The sequence below is a fragment of the Uranotaenia lowii genome, chromosome 3 (genome assembly GCF_029784155.1).
Source record: "Uranotaenia lowii strain MFRU-FL chromosome 3, ASM2978415v1, whole genome shotgun sequence".
Lineage (NCBI taxonomy): Eukaryota > Metazoa > Arthropoda > Insecta > Diptera > Culicidae > Uranotaenia > Uranotaenia lowii.
The window spans coordinates 147,535,094-147,557,164 of NC_073693.1; the positions used below are offsets into that span (position 1 = coordinate 147,535,094).

A 22,071-nucleotide genomic window follows, 5' to 3' on the forward strand; every position below is an offset into this window, starting at 1 on the left:
CAGTTCCCCTACTTCTTTATGCAGTTTCTCTACGTGATTGGTCCATTTTAGACTGTTGTCGATGTTGAGTCCTAGATATGTGAAGTTTTCAACTCTTTCAATTGGTATGGAGTTAGCAGTCAGATCATTGTTTGATCTCCTGGATGTTGGTACGATCATAAACTTGGACTTCGCTAGATTCAAGGACAACAGGTTCTCGTCGAAGTATTTCTGTAAAACTTTTAGGTCCTCATGCATGCTGTTCACTATTTGGTTTTCATTATTCCCAGTGTAAAACAAAGAAGTGTCGTCGGCGAATAAACGTCGTTTACCATTTAAGTTGAGGTTAGGCAGATCGTTGATATACACCAGAAAAAGGAGTGGACCTAGGTTATTGCCTTGGGGTATTCCAACTCTTAACGGTTGGTAACAGCTTCGAACTCCGGTGGTGTGGTGTATAGTATCAAATCTGGTCTATAGTATCAAATACCTTCTTAAGGTCGAGGAAAAGAAGTCCTACATGATTTTTGTGATCCAGGGATTTGTAGATATCTAAGAAAATTTCGCAAGTAGCTGATGCCGTGCTAGATCCTTCTCGAAATCCATTTTGGCAATCATGTAGCACGTTTTGGCTTTTGAAAAACGTTGTAATCCTCGAAACCAGTAGTTGTTCTAGGATTTTGGTGTAGGCTGGAAGAAATGAGATCGGACGATAGTTGTTCACATCGACTTTGGACCCCGCTTTGTGGGTCGGTACTACTTTGGCAGCCTTCAAACAGTCCGGATATTTCCCAGTACAAAGACTTTCATTGAAAACATCCCGCATTAATTTAGAGAAGAAGCTAAAATGGGTTTTGATGAAGTGTGTAGGTATTCCATCAGGTCCAGCACTTTTGTTCAAGTCAAGATCTCGAATCTTCAAGATTACTTCTTGCTTGGTAGTCGGTTGCAAGAATAAAGAATTTCGCAGATGAGACAAGGTTTCAAATCGTTGGGATTCCGCTGACTTGTAATAGTGGAGGCAAGCTGGGGTCCTATATTACTAAAGAAGGTATTGAAGGTATCGGCGACAGTCTTCTCATTACTAATCATGTTTCTATTTACTGAAAGTTTAAGTGTATCATGCTGCTTTGATCTGTTTCCGGACAAATTTTTAAGGCATTTCCACACATTTTTGCAGTTGGAGTTATTAAGCAAATTACAATAGTAAGCTTTTTTCGCATTTTGTTTACACCAGTTTAGTTTTTTTGATGCGTGCTGCAATAAGTTACGTGTGCTTCCATCGAATGGATTTCTTTTGTATTTAGCGTAGTTTATCATTAATTTTCATCCATTCCCAAACATCAACAGTCATCCACGGATTCCTTTCACTTTGGCATGAAACTTAAGGGTCGTCGAACATTGGGCCTTAAGTTCTTGGTTTATCATTATTATCTTCTCAAGGAGTTCTTCTGCAGAATCAGCTCTAAGATTGTAGGCTTTCTCTGCAAACAGCTGATTGAGCATCGAGTTATTTACTAGGACTTTTTCGAGTTTTCGGGCGAAAACATTTTTTTTCAAGGATATCGAAAAGATTATAATGCAGTGATCACTTATGTCTGATTTCTGAACAAATAGTTTCATTTACAATGTTAGATTGGACGATTTCGGAACAGACTAGGATATTGTTACTAGCAGGCCTTGTTGTACAGGAATTCGTTACTTGAAAATTTAAGCAATTTAATAGATCCAAGTATTCGACTGTATCTGGGTTGAAAGGTTTATTTGTTGGGATATCCATGTATCCTACTATGACACATGAAGAAGTTGAACTGTTAGCGGACATTATGGCTTCCAAATTTTCAAAAAGTGGGTTACATTGGCTGAGGATGGTCTGTAGATGGCGTGGACATCCATTTTACCTTCACTTATTTGCAAGCGAATGTGAATGTGATGATATCCACCAAAGTGTATATTATTTTTTTAATCACAATCTATTCCATCCTTCACGTATACAGCTATTCCTCCTCCTGCACTATTTTCTCGACATGAAAAGAAGGCCTTATAACCAGGCAGTTTCTCCTAAGACAACAACGTGAATTTCTTCGGCAATCTGGTTCAACAGTAATTTTATATTATCAAATTTATCAGGATTGTTTCCAAAAGATCCTTTCCAAAAGCTGTCATTTCATCTCGCATTGTAACAGTTTTGGAGGATTGGTTGAATATGTGTCCCACCGATGACGTTTTAAGTACTCCATGAGCACGCTTTCTGTCGAACAAATTGTTTTTTATTTCTTCCGAGTTGAAAACAACCAATATTGGAGGTATACTACTGGACGATTTGCTTCCTACTAGACGTCTTGCTTTACAATCTCATTTTCTTCTATATTGCAGCCTACAGCCACTCCTATTTGCTGAATGAGAGCACGAGGGTTTTCTTTTTCTGTTATGGGAACACCCAGGACAATTGCGTTACGTGATAGCTCCTTACGATTTATGCGATCGAGTTCTACCTCAAGCACATCAATTCGTTCCGAGAGAGCCCCGTTTTGTTCTTTGCAAGTGACTATTTCCATTCTAAGTTTTTGGTTTTCAGTTCTCAATGCTACTAGTTGCAGTTTAAATTCCTCAAATCCTTTGCTTATCTGGTCGAATTTTTCAGCTAAGAATTCTTACGAAGATTCTATGTGTCTATTTGTTTCAAGTAATTCTCCTATTTGTTGCCTAGACTGCTCGAGTGCGATGCGAACATTTGCGGATTCTTGTCGCGACTCCCTTACTGATTGCCCTAGTGAACGTTACTCCTCAATAATTTTATTATAATCACATTTTCGTAGGTGATGGAAAGAATTAAAGAAACATAAGCTATCAAAGAACGAAAGAACATAAGCCGTAAATATCATGAATTTTTCGAAAAAGATACAACGGCTCACCGGCAGGACTTGAACCTGCAATCTCCGCTCAAGTCCTGCCGGTGAGCCGTTGTATCTTTTTCGAAAAATTCATGATATTTACGGCTTATGTTCTTTTGTTCTTTGATAGCTTATGTATCTTTAATTCTTTCCATCACCTACGAAAATGTGAATATTTTCAGGTACAAAGATGTACCAAAAGCAATTTCATAACATCAGTATTGATTATTATAATCTCCTTGCTCTTGGGTTCTGGGTAATGAGTGTTGTTCAAAACATTCTGGTGAACAGTAAAAAGCTGTTTTTCTAGCCCGCGCAATAGCATTTTCACGAATTTGCTTATATCGGAAATGAACAGATCGGTTACATGATACACATTCGATAACGGCCATTGGATCTTTTTCCGTTGAACCACACATGTAGCATATAATTGCGCTATCGTCATCATCATCATTGAAATTCACATTTGTACACCTTTCTATCTTTGGAGAGATTTTGGCAACCCTGTTAGCATAAATCCGTTCGTGAGACGAAGCGTCGCGGCAGGTTCGTCGGCGCGCAATATAATCTTTACTCACGTCTCACTTGTTGACAATCGATCGGGACGGACCAAAACAATGGACGAATCTACAACGGTGTAAGTTTGTTCGGGTTTTTAAAAGTGAATTTGTGCATAAATACCTGCTATTTATGTACGATTACCGAGCCGATTCCAGTTTTCCGGGACCCCAGCTATGCCAAGCGATTCCACAAAGCTGCCGAGTATATTACGGGTATGTTTTCGAAAGTTTTATTTGTATTTTCTTGAGCGCCTTTTAAGACTGAGCATCCGATGACTTCACTTCTTCTTCTTCGTTTTGGATGAAGCAATTGGCGCTGAGGATCAAAAGCATGAGAAAAGGGTAGGAAGAATAAAACACTTAAGCATCTCGTGAATGGCTGACCCGATTTCCAAGCTCTCAAACTCTCACCTGGATTGTGATGTTGACAAAGTTTGACAGATTTTTTTACGAGGCTTTGTGTGCCAAAGGGCTACAGAAGCATAAAAGTTTATTTCGAGCGAACACGTTTTTTAAGCTATTATGTTTGATTTGTTTCCATAACTTTTTCGGAAATATGTAATTTTCTTTTCAACGTAAAAGTATGAAATAAAATAAAAAAAAATCTGGTGAAATCTCCAAATAGTTGGAATATGAATAAATGTTTGGAACTATTAATTAAAAACTGACCGCTATTACACACCCCTTTGTATGTACTTTGTTTGACAACTTCTTGTAGGGCATATAAGGATTAATGGCCACCTCAAGGAAAACGCTTATTTAAGCATTAAAAACACTTTGATAAATTCGTATCATGTTGGAAATATTACAAGTTGATAATAATGAGGAAAAATGCATTTTAAACTCTTGTGTCAAAAGCTGAAAATCAATCAGGTCAAATGTTGTTTCCTTCAGTCATACGATATGTGGTTTCGCTGAAAGGTTAATGTCGGCGAACGGAAATCGAATCAACACCGGTCGCTTTATTTTCTTATGCCAATGATGCTATGTAATTGATTACACGCCATTGGCATAGAGGCTGAATTTTTGGTGCACATTATACATCAAGATGGTTGATAGATCCATACTGCTTATTTTCCGATGCTCGACAATTATAATTGATTCGCCACTCGAGAGCTATGTTAGGTTTCCTAAAATCTATTATATAAAATTCTCTTGTAACGGTGTTTGTAGTACTACTCCTCCGAAATTACCCAAACGATACAAGTGAAATTATTTTTAGAATATTCTGTGGGCATGCGAATCGGTTTATATTGAATAAAAATAACAAAAAGTGGCATCAATTGTCCGTAATATTTAAATTTGTAGTTTTTTGAATCAAATTAAAGTCATGGCCTTCAATTTTTTCGAGATTTTCTTTCCATTTGGCGCCGGGCGGACGGTTTGTTTTTCATCTCCATGGTTGAGGCGTCGCCAGCAAACGTCGAGAAAGGATACATAGGCATAGCATACTGATTAGTTGAAATATGAAGTGGCGATATGAAGCCTAGATGTGTTTTTATCTACTCGATTCCTACATCATTTGTACAGCACATGGTAATGCATGACGCCCAGATTGATATTTTGCCGATCAAATCAAAACCATTTAAACGATTTAAAAAAATGAAACTATTTTAAGTTCAGAAGAAATTGTTGTCTGAAAAATATGAATTAAGTACTAATGCATATAAAAAAATGGTACATATGACTCTTTGCGGACATTTAAAAAAATGAAAGTGGGAAAATTTACATACAATTTCATAATCCAATACCCCTAGAATCGTTTTTCGAACATGTACAACTGTGCTCGACTGAAGATATATGAAGTGCTTTCAAATTTACAGAACAACAACAAAATCCGTTGAAGATGAACACACACTTGAACTGAACAAGAGCCTGTTCTTCAAAAAGGATCATACACAATTGAAGTTTATTTTAAGGTCTAATGCAAAGATTTTTTTTTGATTTTTTGCAAGCTATAGTTAAAGTTATCAATAAAATAAGAAGAATTTTCAGTTTAAACATACATTAGAGGCTTTTGTTTAGAACAAATGCAAACGTTAAACATTTACAAAAAAAAAATTATACATTATTTCTTCATCTATAAATAGTTGAGCCCAAATAAAAAATCGGACTCACAAAACTCAACTTTTTTGTCAAATCATTCACCGAAAAACTGTTTACAGGTTCACTGTTTTTTTACACAGAATTCAAGTACGTACTTAACATAAACGTGTGTTTTTGTTTACTATATTTCGGCTACAAAGACGAGACTTTAGATCCGCTTTTTTGTGATTGATATTCCAGAAACATTATTTTTTGATAGCAGAAGCAGATTTTTTTTTATAAGTTTTTATTATGACCTGAAAGTGCCGAAAATAACATTAACTCCTGCCATTTCACACGGTGAAGCAAGTGGCAATGCGCCTTTAAGCCATTAAACATATACCTTTTAAGAAGGTCAGAAGGGGTATCCCGAGTGTTGAATCTTAAGCGTATATTCACAATTTTTAAATGTCTTTGTAAATGAAGGTCATATGGTAAAACAGTATTCAGTGAAATTGAAGTACCAAGCATTATTTCATTCTGGAGAAAAACTGCAGATATATCAATGAAAGTTGATAAAAAAGACAAACAGGAAAAAGTATTTAATTCATTTTGAAGTCTTTACACTGACGCATCTGAAAAAGAGTAAAGTGTTTCCACTTGCATCAATAAATGGGACAAATGTATACTAAGACATTTCTTTTTAAAGGAATATGAAAGTTGAACTGTGATGATAGCCGAAAGACACTTTAATGTTTTCAAAGATTTCGAGGTATATTTACATGAAAACTTCCAGAGAAAACGAATGAACTCATGAAATCATCGTAGCCTTAACAGGTTAGCTCTTTTCGGTCTTTCTAATTTTTAAAAACCTGCATTTCAATCAAATGTTATTGAATCTTGAAAATATCACATAATCTTAAATAAAATAGCAGATAATCTCCAACACTGTTCAGGAAATTTTTAAATCAGAACACCCCAATGCTTCAGTAAGAATCTTTAAAAACAATGGGGTAAATTGGCAGATATGCCCATTGGGATAAAAATCCAAATAAAAATGCGGTAATTCGGTTTAAGTAAAAATCTAAACACATTTTTCCCCCATTCAAAACTGATCGTTTTCTTGATTAATTGGGTAAATGTTTAAAGAATTTTTTTTGCCTACACAAATAATAAAACGGCGAACTTTTTTTTGGACATGGTATTGATGAACATATGGATATTAATTTCCACTGCTGCTTGAAAATGGTCAGTAAAGAATCATCTCTAATGTTTTTTTTTTAATTTCTGCAGTTTTAAAAAATATACCATCCAAAGTTACTCTGGAGCGGAAAGTGCTGCGATAGGTAGAATATGGGGCAAATACTCCAAAAATGGTCCTGATATTCAAAATTCTTTTTCCATAAAGTATCATATGCAATAAATTTCAATTATTGAGAAACTTTTGATTTTGATTTCAACCTTAAAGTGAACTCGAGCAAAGCGGAGTAAATCAACTAAATGGTATTCAATAAATGAAACATAGATATTATCAACATATAGTTATTAATGGAGCAAGTTACAAAAAGTGGATTTATTAGCATGAGTCTTGCCAAGTTTAATGGTTACGTTGAGTGCTGAAAAAATCAAATTTGCAACGGAAAGCTGATACCTGATACCATTCGGGAATATTCAAAGCATACGAATCAAAGAAAAGTAAATGAAAAGTATTCATGTAAAATGCACGAAAGATTGACTGAAGGTAATGTTTTGATAATTTATTTAAAGACCCGTAGAATTGAATTAAAATTCTTAGGTTTGATTCCGATAGAATTAAGCGGGACAATTCGAGTAAACGGAAAAGAAGGATATGTAAAAAAAACTAGGACATGTTCACGAAAGCGAGACGATTAACAATCAAGATTTGATGCTTTTTTAAAGTCAAACAGCGAAGAAAGAAATGAAAAAAGGGGCGCCAAGTTTAATATGGTAGAACGAAGTTTACCGGGTCTGCTAGTATTTCTATAAAATGTTAAAGAATATTGAGTTTTTGCTAATAAAATTATACTAAAAACTGTTCCTCATGAAAATTTATTTAAAAAATTCATACTTCCGTTGAAAAGAGAGGTGCTCACTTCGCTCTTGGTGCTCGTTATGCCCTTATGTCTTTTAAATCCAGTGAACTACTTAACTGCATTAAAAAACTTAATTTAATCAATTTTACGTTCTTAGCTAAAATTCTCTTTTTTGAAGGAGCTTAACCGTTTTTTAATCTTATTTTTAAGAATATACAATAAAACATTAAATTAAAAAGCTATACTTTTTCGAACGCATTAAGCCATCCTTTTTCAAGATAAACAAAATATTCTTGCTTTAGGAGATTTTTTTTACAGTTACGCTTAAAAACACTGTCTATAAATATTTAGAAATCTATCATTCTTAAAGGCATTGTAGGCAAATCCAAATTTAGACCAAGGTTCTTAGATCCACTAGGTTCTCCGACTTTCACAGTAAGTAGGCGAGGAGTGAGCGGGGCTCTCAATGAGTTTGTTTATTTTTTGCTCAGCTTTTCTGTGGTTTGTTGGTAAACAAACTTCATGACTTCCGTATAGTTGCATAGCCTACATAGCCAAAATGGCTGAATCGGGAATTCGTTATTCGGGAACACCTCCTGAATATATACCCACCTTGATTTAGACAACTTTTCGTTTCTGCATGCACTAACGAAGTGCATTATAACCCTTTTGAGAGTTGGTCACATTGCAATGCATTGTATAAAATGGAGAAGTCCTTCCCCGAACATCAACAGTAAGCAGTTTAGCTTACAAAATCTTTAGTTTCAGCCGTCGCAATTGAGCTTATGGGATAATAGGTATGCGATATCTCTTAGAGTCGGTATACGGATTATTGAGCTTAACCTGAATTTAACGACTTTTACTTCCGGTTAGAAGAATAGAAGTGCAACAATGTGAATTTCTTTGTTCCCACTGCATAGCTGTTTACTACTGCATGTATGTTTGCACTGTCTTTCAGCTACGGTAACCTTTGCCATGGAAACCCCGTTTTTACGTGACTTCATCAGTGTGTTCTGTGTCATTTTTGCACAAGCCACAGATTTTCCATAGCTCGGTTGAAGAGCACGCGTTTTCGTTGGAAAACCCATGCCGGGAAAAAGGATTAAGACTTCTTTTATTTTGGTCTTTTGTGTCTGATGTAGCACATAGGAAAACATTCACTTTTTTAAATGGTTGGATATTACTCACTTGAAGCTAGTTATTATCGTATATAAAGGAAACATTAGAATTTCAAGACAACGAAAAAAATACAATTGTATCTATTTTACAACAAATAGGTTATGACGATATTGTGAGATCATGCCTCAACTGGTGACCAAGGTTGCTGATCTTCGCTCAGAATGGTTTTTCACCCCGATCCTAGTCACCAACGAGTTTACTCCTCAACATAGAAAGTCTGTTTTCTTTAGAAACGACGCTTTTCAGCATCGAACGACGCAAACCTAGTTTGTTTTTCTTCCCCTCTTTAGTGATTCGTTATTTTCTGAGTTACTATCGGTAACCATCAAACAATCATCATTCGCTTCTAATGAAAACATTGCGCGTAGACGGCGTCGAATTCTTCGACATCTACTCGAATCGCTGACGATCATGCTTCGCCGCGAACGCTTCACGAAAGAAAGCGAGTTAATTCTTGGAACGCAATAGATGCCCAAAAACCAAATATTTGCCAAAATTGCCTTATTTCCCTCTCAAGGTGTGTTAATTATTTTATTAAATATTGGTCTTAGTCTTTATCCCAGGAATTGATCCCTAGTAGAATTCTTCCTTAAAGGTCTGATTTTGGGCATGAATCAACAGCATCGTCATCAACTCGCGCCGAATCAACTCGCAAACGAATTCATTCATTAGCGAAGCGAATGATTGCTGGAGTAATGACTTAAAATCGGAGGGGGAAATTAACAAGGAACGCTAGGCAACACAAACAGAACGAAAATTCATAGTACATGGTTCACTAAGACGGCGTTCTTATGTTGTATGTTTTGATTCGTTCGGGAGTCAATGCTAAAGAGCGTCGTAACTGTGGTTGCGTCGTAACGATTGGAAATTTTGAAGCAAACGAAGCGATTATCAGTAACCCTGCTGGTGACAAAATTGTTCGATATTCTAACGGTGCATTAAATGGAGCCAAAATAGGATAGCACAAAAAATCAACAACGACACCCACTCGCCTCATATAGTATGTGTCCCGATCGAATTTAGTGCTTCAACTGTTTTGTCCCCTATTACATTGTATTCGTTCCATCTGCTCGACTTTTTGCCAACGGTATTTTTCAACAACTATGCACAAAGTAAGTGCGGGTTAAAATGCTTGCCAAGTAAACGAACTGAAGGTTGACTGCATGAGCACCTCAATGTGACATTGTTACCAAATTTGAAATTGTTCAACACACCTGCTGCTAGAAAGCTCATGCTTCTGCCATCATGGCGCTTTCGATACCGAACAAGCTGGCTGACATTTTCTCAATGGAAAGATTTGTATTTTTTTTTAAATGGGCGCTCTTTCCTTGTGGGAAATGGTATTATAATCAGTGCGTTAGTTTGGTTTTTCAGAAAGTTTCATAATTGTAGCGCATAGAATCAGAAGGATGCAAGTCAAGGATACCATACGTACTCATTTAATAATACATGTACTCTTTTTCGAGTTGGAAAAGGACTTACTGCTCTTTTCGTGAAATTTTATTAAATGTACTCTTTTTTTTAGAAATGAACTTCATCAGAAAAACAAACATATTTTTTTCCTGCTTATGAAGTTTGAATTCCACATTTTAACCTAGAATTACAAAAGAAACACAACCGACAACAATTTATTATCCTGCTATCAAAAAGGCATCTTTCAGTCGTAATAAACAGTATGCGCGATAAGCGCCTTAAAGTTTGCACTCAAATGCCAAATAGCAATTAAAATTCACAAAAGTAAATTTCTTAAAATTGCGAAGCAAATTGGTTTGCCAGCCTTTCATCAAATACTATCATCCCTTTAAATAAAAAGCCAACTAGGTACTCTCAGTCCCTAACTTTTTGCTTTACAAAAGTTTAAGAATATTTCTAAAGAAAATTTATAGTTTTCATATGACAAATTAGAACAAAGTATTTATTTGAATGACTTAAAATATCCTGGATTTTTAATACATTACGTTTCAATTTATAATTAAAAAAAAAATATTATCTCAATGTACTCTTTTTGGCGTTGAAGGATATCCCAAGTAGCTGTTTTAGCTTTATTATGGTCAGCAAAACTTCGTTAGGACTATAGTATTCTAGCTATTTTGCAATATCTCAGAAACGTCACCATGACCAATTTGATAAACTTCGATAAAATTATTATATTGTAAAATGTTGGTTACCAAAGTTTTTATAATGGATCTATAAAACATGTTTGCCATCTTTATTTTTTTCGATTCTGTAAGATCTCCGAGTTTTTTTTTTAATTTTTTTTCCAGCAACCATGATGTTTCAACCATATTTTTAGCATTTTTCCTACTGTTAGCTAAGATTTTAGGTAAAGTGTGAATGAAATAGTATCTTTAATAAATGCACCTCGTCAAATCTTTAGAATAGGAAAATATTTTATGAAATGTTAATTTTCGTTGGGGAAAAGAATAAAAAAAAATATCGATAAACATTTTTCAATAAATATAATTGTAATAAATGACAAAAATGATGCAAATGATTGAAAATAGGCCTGAAAAAATATTTTCAAATACTTGACATTGTGAATCCATGACCATGGTGTCATTTTTTGCCATTCGATTCTGTCACCAACATGGTGTTAGTCTATTCGATGCGTGATAGCTTATTACGGATAAATAAATGGCTAATTAGTTTTATAACGGGTTTGTGAGTGCCTTATAAATAGCTTTAATTGGACGTTTCTTTCGCAAGTCAACCAATTAAACGCGTAGGATGAGTTTCTCATTTCAGAGTTGTTAATTATAAGTACAGTAAATGAGGACAGACCTTTTTAATGAAATAAATTAGAGATTTGTTGTGATTAACCCGTCGAATAAAACATGAGTTGAAGTTGTATTTCGTTGTCTGAAGCCATTTTAATCCAAGATGGCGGATTCCGCTGAATTTTAAAATGCTGTAAATGACTAAAATCGCTTTAAACCGCCACAATATGGGTATTGGATGGAAGGGCTAAAAAAGACGGAATCGAATTTCAAAAGAAAATTATTGAGAGAATAATGGAAAAAAAAATTTTATAATTGGAAAAAACGAGAAACAACCAATAAATAAAAATGAATAATAAAAATAAAAAAACAAGTGGAAACCCGATTGCACATATTTGATAAACGGTCTAATGTGCAATGAACACAAATGAGAAAAAAATGCAAAATAAATGTCACTGTAATTCTCAAAATAAAGTAGATTAAATTTAGATAAAGAATTTATGAAAAAAAAAAATAATTTCAATCTCAGTAGCCCCTTTATCAAATATAACGTGAACAAAAGTTGACAAATAGCTCTGAATTTGCCTGATGTGCATACGTTTTCAAATATTGCTTCGGTTCTCATCAACAAAATGGCTTTAAATTATTTAAAAAAACTATGGAAGCTCTAGTGAAAGTGAGAAGAAGGATGAGGTTAGTAGCAGATGCTTTCCAGGGCATAAGAGGGCGAAAAAAGAAGAAGCTGCGTTGGAAATTCAACGAGTGAGACCGGTGCTGACTGGCTGCTCAAGCTGCTTTTTTCAAGAGGAACCCATGATTTCACGTACGCCGGTGAATTCAATGAAGAAACCAAATCGTGTAACATCTTCACAAGAGACCAACTGAGAAAAGTCCACAAACCTGTATTCGAAATCTCCTGTACGATGCATTTCCGGGTTATACATATAGGTGTAGAATTGTCCCGCAAGCAAGGAATATTCCAAAAAATTATACCTTTACTGCCTCCCGAGAAAAAAATGTACTGGTAAAGAAAATGTAATATTTTGTTTTTTGTTTTGTTTCTCTTTGATCTTCTTTTTATGAAATAATAAAACAATTATGATTATGAAATCGTCCAAATATTTAATTTAAATAAGCTAAATTGAAAAAGGGTGGGATTCCTGGGAGCTGTAGTTTTTTCTTTATATTTTTGAATAAAGGAGCATAAATTGCATTCAAAACATATGAAAGTATCAGAATAACAATATTCAGAAAGTAACAATACAAAAAAAAACCGGAATTGAATCCTCGATCATCCGATCGAAAAGCGCATGCCCAAAACCACCAAGCCACAAGATCACAACAAGATCAAAAGACACCGGTTACTGCGAATGATGATTCAAAACATCATGCACATTAGGCAATTTATCAAATATATTGCAAATTCGACCAATTTTCTTTAGGGTGGTATGCCTCCAACAATGAATTTTTTGAAAAATGAATGAAGTAGGGATATTATATAGAGTATAAGTTATCAAATGGCCAATTTTCTCCATTTTTAAAAAAATGGCATATTTGGCCGTTTGTCAAATATGGGCAGCCGACTAGAAGAAACTAGTAAGATTATGATGCGCTTGAAAAAAAAACTGGATAAAAAACGATCCATCATGAAACATCAAAACAAAAATCAATATCGGAATAAAAAAAAAACAATATGACAAAACTAGACGTATTAGAACAAAAAAAGGTAGAATAAAATCAAATTTTAATAACACAAAATACAACAATACAAACCAGAGTATCCAAGACAAAAAAGATGAAGACTTAACAAGGCAAATGTCAATAAAATTTAATTTAAAAAGAATAACCAGTAAACAACAAGATACACTTCTAAAATCATTTTCAAAAAAAAGCATAATCAGATAAAACTAAATAAAAGATAATGAGAAAAATCAGAACTATATAAAGCCATATAGAAACAACAGAAAACAACCAGAAACAAAATAAAACAAGATTTTTCAAAAGAAAATAGATGAAACAGTATAAAACACCCAAAACAACAAAAAACACGATGTTAAATAAAATAAAAAACGATTGAACAAGACAAAACAAGTTAGAACAGAAAAAAAGTATATAAATAATATCAAACTAGACGAAATAAGTTCAATTAAAATTAAAAATACGTAAGAAAATAAAATGCAGGATAGAAAAGATTAACAAGACAACAAGATTAACAAGATTATCTAGAAAAATAAAATATATAATGATTTTAAAGATTAAACTAAATAAACCTAGATAAAAACTTATAAAAAAAATGTTAAAAGGAGGTGAAGATGAAAAAAATGACCTTCTAAACGCCGTTTTCTTCAATAAATAATTCTGTTTTAAAACTTTTTTGTCTTTTATTGTTGTTGTATTATAGCCGCCATCTTGAATTTAAAAATGGCATCAGATTGCAAAATTTGACTTCTATTTGATGAGCCTTTTCAACGAATAGGGTTAGTTGCCCTACTTTAAACCCTATAAGCGATGGTTTTTAAGTTATCATGTTTTTCTCATAAATAAAAGGGAAAATTATATCCTTCAGGAAATTCATTTAAAGGTCATGATCTAATCTGCAAGTTTTAGTAAAAATTTTCAACATAGGTTTCGCCGTTATTGAAAGATTTGCATAGATAAAGATGATCAAAATTTCCAACTTTGAACCTACTGTTCCTATTTTGGTACTGGACCGGTTCCTTTCATTGGACCTAGAACTAAAATTCCTTAAAATAGTGTGAATATTCGAAAATAAAAAAAAACATATTCATTGAAAATGTAATCTTTAATCAATAATTATCAAAAAAAAGTATTACAGCTTTTTAACATTAAAAAAAAACTAATATTTCTGTTATGAATATCACAAACACTTTAATTCCCCGTCAGTTCTATCAGCAGAACAATAACTGAAACTTGTTTGTGTTAAGTAACTTGTAGTTTATGTGCGTAAAACTGGAATTTTTTTAGAAATATTCAAAATTGGTTCTGACTGAATTATGCCCCAATTATAAACTCGCACCTTTGTTGAATTGTTAGCATTGATACATGGTTTTTGTGATGTTTGGTCTAAACATGGAACATCAAAGTCGAATGTTTCCTATATTTGGACCCCTTGCAAATTTTCCGAGTTTTCCATTGAATTTCATGAATTTTAGGAAAAATAGGAAGTATGGTTCATATTCTTCACAGTGAAAGTAATTTTCCCTTTAATTTTGGCTTGGACAGTAAAAAATCGTGATTTTTTCTTAAACACTCTAATTTCTCAATACGCACCCCACTAATTGAGCTGTCTGATTTACCACTGATGAGGAAGTAAATTTTTTAAAACGTTGAAATTTTATCAGAAAGACTTTTAATGGCAAAAAGCGGTATGGTAGGATTCAGGAAGAATAAGACTTCATTGTGTGCATAGGAATACCTTTATTCTATGCCAGCAAAATGAATTATTTACAGTTTTCAGCATTTTAGGACTAAAGTAGGCTTTAGGTCCAAAGTAAGAGCATTAACCGTACTCACATTCCGGGGATTTCATGTAATTGGCAGGCATTTTGAGCATTTTCACGTTGAGAGGATGCCGCCATCCTAGATCTCAAGATGGTGTCGGACAGCCAAATTCGACGTTCAGCCTGTGACCCAAAAACCATATTGTGCATGTTCATAACTTTTACAGTAATTTAAATTTTTGAAAAGAAAAGCGAAGCCGCCATCTTGGATTATTATAGTGTCAAGTAACAATTTTTTGACGTAGAATTACGTCTTACGGCAACACTGTAGGGGGGCAAATTAAAAGTCGCGAACAGATCTCGCGTCACGAAAAACGCCTCTTTAACAGACATCTTTTCCGTACATCATTTTGGGTCAGCTATGTGTTGGTACACCAATACTAATAAAACGCAAATACAAATTGGTGTGCAAAACACCCGAGTGAAAAAACCCCGACAGACGATCCAAACTGCACCAGATCCGAAGCTATAAAAGGGCAACGATTGCGCCGTCCCGGTGTGTCATCCATTCGTTACGCGACAGCCGAAGCGTGAAGTTAACTTTTCTCTTTGCTCCGTGATTTTTATTCGTTTTGATTTTACCACAACGTAAATCGTTCGCTCTCGTCATTCTCGCGCGTTGGACACGTCATCGTCGTCGTCGCCTGCTTTGGCGTGTTTATTGCAGCACGCCAAAAGAAAATCTATGGGACGTAACCCTCCCACAGCACCTCCATCCGGAGGGCCCTCAAAGAGAGCTCGAACCCAACCGGAAGTATCTTCGAGTGATGCCACCAAACGCCTTCTTCAGAGCAACCAATTTTCGTTGTTACCGGAAGAACATGGAAGTGCAGCTGCTATTCCCAAAAAGGAAAAAGTACCTCCATTTTTCACTCCATTAAAAGACGTCGCCAAGCTGGAGGCCGCGCTTACCAAGGAAAACCTGCGCCCGTGTTTTAAATTATGCAGTGTTGGAACAAAAATCCTGTGTTCAAGTTTGAATGAGTATCAACAAGTTGGTGCCTTCTTGACAAAAAGTGAAATCCAATTTTACACCCATGACATCCAATCGGTGAAACCGTTGAAAGTGGTCTTACGAGGTTTGCCTCCATTCGAAGCCTCCGTAGTGAAATCAGAGCTGGAAAAGATTGGTCTTCAGCCTCAAGCTGTCTATCCAATGGCTCGCCGTTCCGCTGCTGATCCCAACGCCAGCTTTCGGGACCAACTGTTTCTGATTCACTTTACCAAAGGCTCTACTTCAATCGGTGCCCTAAAAAATATCCGAGATCTTCTACGCATCATCATCACATGGGAACCGTACCGACCTCAACATCGCGACGTAACACAATGTACTAAGTGTCTGTCGTTTGGTCACGGTACAAAAAATTGCAACATGCAAGCTCACTGTGATTTGTGCGCTGGTAATCATCTTACTACGGACTGTGAAGAATCTGAAGAAGATGAACCAAAATGTTTCAACTGTGGTGGGAGCCATCGTGCCACTAATCGTAGCTGTCCAAAGCGCGCGGAGTTCATGCGCATCCGACAAAAGGCATCAACTACCAACCAGCCGGGTCGTCATCGAAACAAGCGTGCCTCCCCGTCGCTTTCTGTGGATGAGTTTCCTCAGCTCCCTGCACGAAGAATCGTTCCGAACCTGGCCCCACTTCCCCTCAACAATCAACGTTTTCCCCGGGCCCCTGCATCTGAATCCGCCATCATCGTAGCCTCAACGAGCCAATCCGTTCAGCAACGCCTCACTGCTGCAGCAAATCAACCTACAGGTTTATCGTTTGCCCGTGTGACTTCCGGTACAACCAACGATGAAACTCCGTTTACATCGGAGGAACTGGTGACGTTGGTCGCTGAAGTGATAATTATTCTCCGATCATGTAAGACCCGATCTGAACAGCTCCATGCTGCACTGCAACTCCTAACCAAGTATGGACCGTGAAACTATTAGAATTGTTAATTGGAACGCTTGCTCCTTGCGGAATAAGCATTTTGAACTACTTGATTTCCTCAACGTACAGGGAGTTGACATCGCAGCAATAACTGAAACACATCTACAGCCCGATAAAAACATATTTCTTCCGAACTATCGATTACTCAGGCTCGATCGTACCAGCGCAAGAGGCGGAGGAGTGGCTGTTGCAGTGAGGCGTAACATTGAATGCCGTCTTCTTCCTAGCTTCAATCTAAAAATCATCGAAGCCATTGGTGTGGAAGTATCCACATCGCTGGGGCAAATCACAATAATCTGTGCGTACTGTCCCAAGCAAACTAGTTCCAGGGATGGCTCAAACAACCTACTACGCAGAGATTTAGCAAAGTTGACTCGGCGACGTTCAAAATATATCATCGCAGGCGATTTGAATGCTCGACATGAGATCTGGGGCAACCTTCGGCGGAATCAGAATGGTATCATCTTGGCGGAAGACTTCGAAACTGGACATTACAATATCATTGCTCCAGATAATCCAACCAGGATTTCCAGATCGGGTGTCCACTCCATCCTGGACATATTTTTGACCAACATGTCCTCTCCATCAACACCCATCGTCTTCGAAGAGTTATCTTCCGACCACTATCCTGTACTATTGGAACTTGGGACGCGGGTCCAAACAGTGAACCAACAATCATGGCGCAATTATCATCGTGCCAACTGGCCTGAATTCCAACGACAAGTCGAAACCAACATCAACATCGAACAGCCTTTGGAACTTCCAGCAGATGTGGACCAGGCGCTGGAATCCCTCCAGCAAGCTATTGTGGCAGCCCGTAACAGAACAGTCCCGGCCGAACTGGTTCAGGTGAGTACCTCTCTCCAAATCGACAGCACCACTAAACATTTAATCCGATTGAGGAATATCTATCGACGTCAGTACCAGCGTACTGGTGACCTAAATAAAATGCTCACGGTGAAAAATTTAACCAGAGTCATCCAGGAGAGGATTATAGTCCTTCGAAATAAAGATTTCCAACAGAAACTTCGACAAATGCCCCATTGTTCGAAACCATTTTGGAAGTTAACTAAAATCCTCAAAAAGAAGTCCAAACCTGTGCCTCCTTTAGTCTCTCCAGGAAACTCGGGTGAACATGGTCTGTTGATATCGCCCCAAGAAAAAGTGAATGCGTTGGGTCAGCAGTTTGTGTCATCTCATAGTTTGGGACAAAACATCACCAGCCCTCATGAAAGTGTTGTTTGCGAAGGTGTCACCTCCATTAATAGATCCTCCAGCATAGTTCCCGACGAGTCTCAAATCACGGCGGAAGAGTTGATGGCTTTTGTTAATATGTCCAAAAACATGAAGGCCCCCGGTTTCGATAATACCTTCAACATTGAGCTCAAGCATCTAGGCCCTAATTCTTTTGCCTTTATAGCTAAAATATTTAACCGTTGCTTGAAACTAAGCTATTTCCCCACAGTGTGGAAGATAGCTAAAGTCATCCCCGTGCTTAAACCGGGTAAAGACCCGTTTGTTCCCAAGAGCTATCGACCTATAAGTTTGCTTTCATCTCTTTCCAAACTCTTCGAAAAATCAGTGCAAAAACGTATATTGTCGTTCGCTGACACACACAACATTTTTCCTGAAGAACAGTTTGGATTTCGTAAAGGAAGGTCCACAATCCACCAACTCACCCGCGTTCATAATACCATCCAGCGAAACCGGTCTGTATCCAAAACAACAGCAATGGCCTTATTGGACATTGAAAAGGCATTCGATAATGTTTGGCACGATGGGCTGGTGTTCAAACTGCAGCGATTCTGTTTCCCAATGTATCTCATCAAGATAATTAAAAACTATCTATCTGATCGAGCGTTCCGTGTTTTCCTGAATGGTGCGTGCTCTGATCAATATAACATCGTGGCCGGTGTTCCGCAAGGAAGTATCCTAGGACCTATACTCTACAATATATACACTGCTGACGTCCCTCAGCTCCCTGGAGGTGGGGTGTTGTCCCAGTTTGCTGATGACACCGCTATAATGTATAAGGGTCGCATTGTCCGAACTTTAGCACGCAATTTACAGAGTGGTCTAGACACTTTAACGGAATATTACCAAAGCTGGAAAATAGTAATTAACGCAGCCAAAACTCAAACAATCTTGTTTCCGCACTCTAGATCACCTAAACTTGTCCCTACCAACAACGTTAAAATTCGGTTTGGTGACTCTGCTATTGATTGGTCCTCCGAAGTAATATATCTAGGCCTCACGCTCGACAGTCACCTGATCTTTCGATCCCATGTTGACAAAATAGTATCGAAATGCAACATCTTAATCCGATCCATGTACCCGTTAATATGCAGATCATCCAAGCTGAGTTCTGAGAATCAATTAATCATTTATAAGCAAATAATATATCCCGTCATTGAGTATGCAGTGCCTGTATGGAAGAGTTGCGCTCGAACACACAAACTAAGGCTCCAACGCATTCAAAATAAAGTTTTGAAGATGATACTTAAACTGCCCCCATGGACCAGAACAGCCGAAGTCCACGATAAAGTTTGCATGGATACTCTGGACATCAAATTTCAAAACTATAACCAACGATTTGGAGAGAGGTGCCTTGCTTCTGAGCATGATATTATTCGTGAGTTGATGATATAGGTTAATGTTAGTATAAGTAGGTAGTTATATTTTAATAATTCATAACTAAACACTAATGCACAATCATTGAAAAACTAATTATTACTTATTGTAAACAACACAACAAAACACACACATTAATATTTACAAAGATGAGATGCAAATAAGCAAAGCACTTGATATGTAAATCATTGGTAAAAGCAAAATGAAAAATGAAATAAAATATATTTAATGTAAAAAAAAAAAAAAACCGTCCCGGTGTGCGCTGCTGTTTGCTTCCCTTGAGTAGTTGGTGTACCTACACTGCAGGCCAAAAGTTTGGAAACAATTTTTGGTGGTCATATCTCACCAAATCTATGACAAATTGCATAACTTTTCTTCGTATGTAATTGTCATAAATTATATATTAAGCCCAACAGATTCGCAAGAACTCGTATGATGACAGCGCTTAAGGCGAAATAAAAATTCCATTTTTTTTAAATCTTGGTAAAAATGATTGGGAAATAACCAAACTACTTGAAGTTTTAATGAAGCAAATGGACATAAGTATTCGACACATGCTATCATTATGCATTCAAACTAACTCCAAAAAGTTAAAGTGTTATATTAGCATATTTTTTATGTGAATAGATTCTATGAAATGTTCTCTATCGAAGGGCATAAAATTTCCATAAGAAATTTAATAACGTTTAAACAACAAAAATTTCAACAGAAAATTAAAAGTTTCGGATGTTTATGTCCATCAATCTATTTTGATAATTTGAAGCACACTGCAATCTATTTAACACATGTGTATTTATAAGTATGTTTTCATGTTTTAAAAAGGGGTGTTTCAAAACTTTTGGCCGGCAGTGTACTTTAAATTGATCCGGAAGAAAAACCAATGGATCAAAGCAAGCTTTTGTTCGTCGATACTCGCACGTGTGCTCCACCCGTTTTCGATATTATGCTTTGAACTTTTCCTTCATTTTGCGTGCGCTAAGATATTTTCGGCATATAAAATCAAAATTTGAGCGAATTAGATTAGTTGCTCAGCAACTTTTAAACTAAACACATGCAAGTTCAACTAGGGCTTGGCTTGCTTAGAGAGTCGGCGCTGGAGCTGGTACTTATTTGGTTTACATGTTGCAGTGTTAAGGGGTTAGGGCTGACTAGAAATGACACTAGCGATAACAAGAAAAAATATAAAAGTTAAAATTAAACAAATTCAACAAATTTGTATTAACTTATTTATTAAAATTTGTGAAATTGAAGAAAAGAAGCAGTAATTCTACGTAAACCTTGTGGTTGTGCCTGATGTACAACCTCTTAAACTTTTTCTCCTACGAGCTGAGCCCTTTTACTCTAAACTCATATTGTTCAGATATTTATACCCCTTTCCTACCTAGTTTGATTTGAGTTATAAAGATTTTGCCAAATGTTAATCAGAGTAACTCGCTGTACCCACTTCAAGGACAAGGACATAGACAATTTACCGTAATACATAATGTTAATGATCTCAATTATCACTCTCTGGAATAAGAAATGTATTTCATAGTTGAATGAAACAGTCACCTTTTAGTTTAATCCTCCGGAACGGCCTCAGTTTGCTGAAAAAAAAAAAGAAATTGACTTCAATTAGTACAATTGCAATGTCTCTGAATTTATGAACATTTAAATTTTCCATTTTATGCTTTTTTAAACATTTTTGAACAGTATTTATCATAACAGTGTCATTTTTCGTAATAAATTGAAAATACTTCATATACATTTTTATATGTAGCGGAAGGTTTTAAAATTTGGTAATGGAGTTGCAATGATTCCATACTGCTAATGCCTTTGGTTGAGAGAAACCTGTGACAACAAATATGGTGACAATTTTTTACACAGGTTGAATCAAATTTTAAATAAAAATATATCAATTGAATTTCTCCGGATGAATTTTGTAGAGACAAAGATAAAATCCTTGAAACATTGAACAGGAAGCAACATTTCCAAATCATCTGGAAAGATTAGCATACACACGTCACGCAGCACTTCGTGGAAATCGACCATATTTACAGTAATGAAAAAAGGGGTCCGAAATGATTCCCTTGTGGTACACTTATATTGATAAAAAAAAAACACTCTCGAGCATGCTTGGCATCGCTCCTCAGATTTGCCCGTTCAGAGTAAGAGCGTGTATTTTTTTCGCTGTGCTCTTCCCAAACGGAGAATCTTTAAAAAAATCTCAGTTACCTCCAGAGCGACCAAGCGTCCACCCAAGTGTGGGCAAGAGAAGCAAGCAAACTGATGAAGTGCGTTCTCGGTGCAGATAAATTCGTTCGCACTCGGGCGAAAGAGAAGCTTTACAGAAAACTCGGTTTGTCTTCATCGATTGCGTCTGGATCGATGTTTCGAAGTGCGTCAGAATTTACAATGCAGAACATAAATCTAACGGAACTAAATTAATAACGCCAAAGGTAGTTAAGATAGAATGCTGGTGTCTTCGACAACATTGCTCTGTATAATAAAGCGCATATTTTGATATGAAATATAAAGTTTAGAGGTCCACCAATAGCGAGATATAAATCATAACTTTCTTGTTTAGCA

At 36.2% G+C, this 22,071-nt stretch overlaps 1 protein-coding gene across 2 annotated transcripts in view; it reads right to left on the reverse strand.

Moving 5' to 3' along the window:
• LOC129757203 (uncharacterized) overlaps window positions 1-22,071 on the reverse strand; it is a 483,998-nt gene that overhangs the window by 321,401 nt on the left and 140,526 nt on the right. For both annotated transcript variants that reach the window (XM_055754336.1, XM_055754337.1), the window contains exon 2: window positions 21,055-21,089. The gene's annotated coding sequence lies outside the window, so the exon portion shown is untranslated. The remainder of the gene's footprint in view (window positions 1-21,054; window positions 21,090-22,071) is intronic.